The following is a 4,113-nucleotide window of genomic DNA, read 5'->3' on the forward strand; positions in this document are numbered from 1 at the left end:
TTAAATATACTAGTATATTTAATCATACCTTTGATTACATCATACCTTTAAAATATATTCAAATCTATACGACACATGCAGGTATTTAGAGAGAGAATCTGGCTTTATATTTAACAAATTTAATAACTATATATATGTGTAAGTGTGTGTAATAAATAAAAAAAGCTCTATTGTCATCATATTATATTAGATACATCAGATCTTGTCAGGTGGAAAACAATCGGAATTTCATATACAAAATACGAATAAGGCAAATAATATACATTTTTTTAGACACGTAATATATTATAATATATTTAACTACAAACCATTAAATACATATTATATATATATTATATATATATGCATAGGTACGGTATTCTAATTATGTTAAATTATCATATATTAATAATCTATAATCAATATACATGTAATTGAATCTGAAATCGTTTTTGTATATAGATACTCAGTTATTTCCCTCCCTCTCGAAAAAAACCCACTAAAAATGTTAAAAAATCGTCTTTATGAATCTAACTATAAGTATATGTCAACATCAAATAATGAATAAACTATTTATTATTAAAATCATAATAATTATATGTCCAAGATACCAATAAATTATAATCTATATATGCGTAAACAGTATGAAAAAGCATTAATAAATTCAATAGGTACCAAATGTTTAATTTTCATTTATACCTACATCTAATAACCAATAAGCATGTACAATATATAAACCTATAAAGTCTACCCATATATTTAGTATATTCACTTAAATTTTGCAATTTTAAGGAATTATTATGAGACATAAATAAACGGTATGGGTACCAAATATTTATATGCATAAAAATCACACATATATAAATAAGCAATAATAATCACTGCAGTAAAAATTAATTTATATAAAACGTGGAAAGTATTATCAAAAATAAAAAATAAAACACAGATTTGTTTTTTTATTTAAACTAATCTTTTTTACTCTTTTACAGCGCTCAATGTAATTTCAAAATTTCAATGTCAAAAAACAAGAATTCTTTTTTTTTTGTAAATGATTGAGTGCTTTCAAAATGGCTGACCCATTGCGGTCGTTCCGTCGTCAAATAACCACATATAATAACGATGACGCACTACAAAGATCAATAACTATGATGGATTCGTTGCACGTGTCATTTGAACCTGATCGTATATAGACGACGAATCCCTTTCAAATGATTTTTTTTTTGTTTAATATGATTGATATACCTACATAACATAGTAGATAATAGAGAGGTATATAGATACCTATAATATGTTAATATCTACGAATGAGACGAGATTTATAGTAGACGTTCGATTAAAAATTACTGAATTGCTGAATTATATTTTATCAAGATTTGAGCTTAACCAGAAAATTTTCCTGATTTGTCAGCACATTCGTTGTTTTGAGCATAATTACGTGTAGTACTTACAGTAAAATTAATAATTAATATTAAGTTGAACGAAAAATTAAATTACTATATTGGTAAGTATGTGTCCGTAAAACAGGTTAATACAGTTTTGTTGTTACTCTACTATTCAATTTTAATTTTTTTAAATTCCTTTTAAAAAAACAATTAAACAAATATATTGATTGGCATAGCATAGAATCTGTCTAACTATAGTCATCTTTATAGCGGTTAAAGTTAAATATTAGGTATACCAGAAATCTAAATTTCTATGATGCTGTGATACTTGTAAAGGTAGGTTAATTAAATTGTCTATAATGTAAGTAATATCGTATGCATCTGAAACATGGGTTGAATTCCACGAAGTAGATATGTGACGTTTACGCGAAAGTCGTGTGACTTTACTTAGTTTAATCGTTTCTTTCTGAATGGAATCAAAAATATATTCACATGTTGTGATTATACTGATATTGGCTATAAATGTATTGAACTTATTGTAATTTGTAACACAGAGGTTAAAATTTACCTATTTTAACGGTCTTAACAAGAATCTTAACAAGAAATAAAAAAATAATAACAATAAAAACAATCGAGACGATAATATCGATATGTAAAAATTGAGTGCAATTATCGATATCATTCGCTCCAAAATGGCCATCACCAATGATAGAGTTGCTAACCGCGATTCTGCCACAACACCCCGTTATAATTCCCGTTTTGGGCGTAAATGAAAACACTGCATAGCCGCCAAAAGGTCCATCAAATTTGACGATGAAACGCCCGGGAAAAAAAAAAAATATTATGAAGCACTATTCCACTAGTGTATATATTATGCTACTGGACAATGTTAAGGTTAGTTTGTTAGTTGTTTGACTTTGGGTCTTGGTTTAAGTATATTATGTATAGCTATTAGCTAAATCCATACATAATACTATATTATAATCTATTAGCTACAAAAGGCATTTAAGTTATACATGGTTATATTTATATCCTATGATATGATAATATATTCTCATTACTCTCTGACCAGTGATCAACATTTTATAGTTAACAAATTATTAAAAAAACAGATAATGATAACTAATTAAATAATAATATATTTAAGATATCAATATAATTATTACTGTTCTATTGATTATTATAAAGAACATGCATAACTTTAGATCATAAAATTAGTACATATACTTACAAATTATAACTAATGTCAGAAACTTGGTGACAAACTGACAATATTGAAATATATATGCATACATTATAAGTTATAACCAATATGTCAATATTTTAAATAATATAGAAATCTGTCATTTATATTTATTATAATCAAATAAACTGGAATGGTTTTTAAATTAAAAAAATATTAGTTTTATGTATAATACGAAAGTATTAAGTTTTTGTTTAAGGGAATTTTTAGACGATATTTTTAAAATTTTATTTAATGGTTATACTTACCTATAAAACAAATCGTTTCAACCATTATAATTAATCATATTAACATTTTAAGTGACTCAAGCGTGATTAATAAAATTTTAATAATACAGACATCTATTCTAAGTCTTTAAATGTAATAATAAATATTTATTCATTGACACCAACTTTAATAAATAAAAATGTAGAAAGTGGGTAACACTTTGCTATACACTAGATTTCAAGTGCAGGAGTAAATCACTTTAATGGATTTTTTAAATTTAAATTTAATTATAACCTATTTTATACAATGAAATAAGATTCTCAACGAAGACTATCTAGATTTTAGTAACTATGGTTAAAAAAAAACAATTATTTTAATAATAATATTAGCTTTGCGTAAAATTTCCTGTTTTTCCTCATTTTTTAAAATATTTTCTAAAATTAGGTGCACGTAATATTTAATTTTTACCTGTTTAAAATACAAAATAGTTCCGATTTCCTGTACAAAACCACTCTCAAAGTGAAAATTGAAGCAATTTATTATTGACTACCTACTTATCGTATACACAGACAAAAAACACATATCTCTGTAAAATCAATACATTAATCTTTTCACTCAAAATCTAAAATAATATCTTATTAGTTTTTTTCATTGTATTTTATTGACAAAGTGGATTTTTAATAAATTTAAATATATATTTTTTTGAATTCTCATTTAAAAGTATTTTTAGAAACCAACCTTCCTAAGAAAGTATTGATGTATAAATATTACATTATTATTATTATTATTATTATTATTTATTCAAAATAAACATATTAATATTTTATGAAATATATAATAAAAAAGCACGTGTTAATCGTAAATGTCCGACGAGTATCTAAACTTCTATTACCATTTATTTTAATTTATATTATTTAAAAATATTCTACATTAAATACACATGAAATTATAAATGTATTCAAATTCTTTATTAAATAAAAAATAGACAAAAAATCTGACTATAAATGATATTATAATACCTATATTAATGATTTATTATAGTATATATAAAATAGTATATGTATATTACGCATCTAAACAAATAAATAATTTATAAAAAATATTTTTCCTATACCTATTTATTTAACTAATTAAATAGCCCATTATAGAATACGTCTAAATATTATATATATTTATCCAGAATTAAGCATTAACGCATTAAACAATTTAAGTTATGTTAAAAGTTAAAAGACGTTTGACTAAATTTCAAATAATTCCTAATTAAACGACTTAATATTTTTTCCCGTGGTGTACAGTTAATTT

The sequence above is a fragment of the Melanaphis sacchari genome, unplaced genomic scaffold, assembly GCF_002803265.2.
Source record: "Melanaphis sacchari strain LSU unplaced genomic scaffold, SCAv2.0 Contig82_pilon_pilon, whole genome shotgun sequence".
In the NCBI taxonomy this organism is placed as follows: Eukaryota; Metazoa; Arthropoda; class Insecta; order Hemiptera; family Aphididae; genus Melanaphis; species Melanaphis sacchari.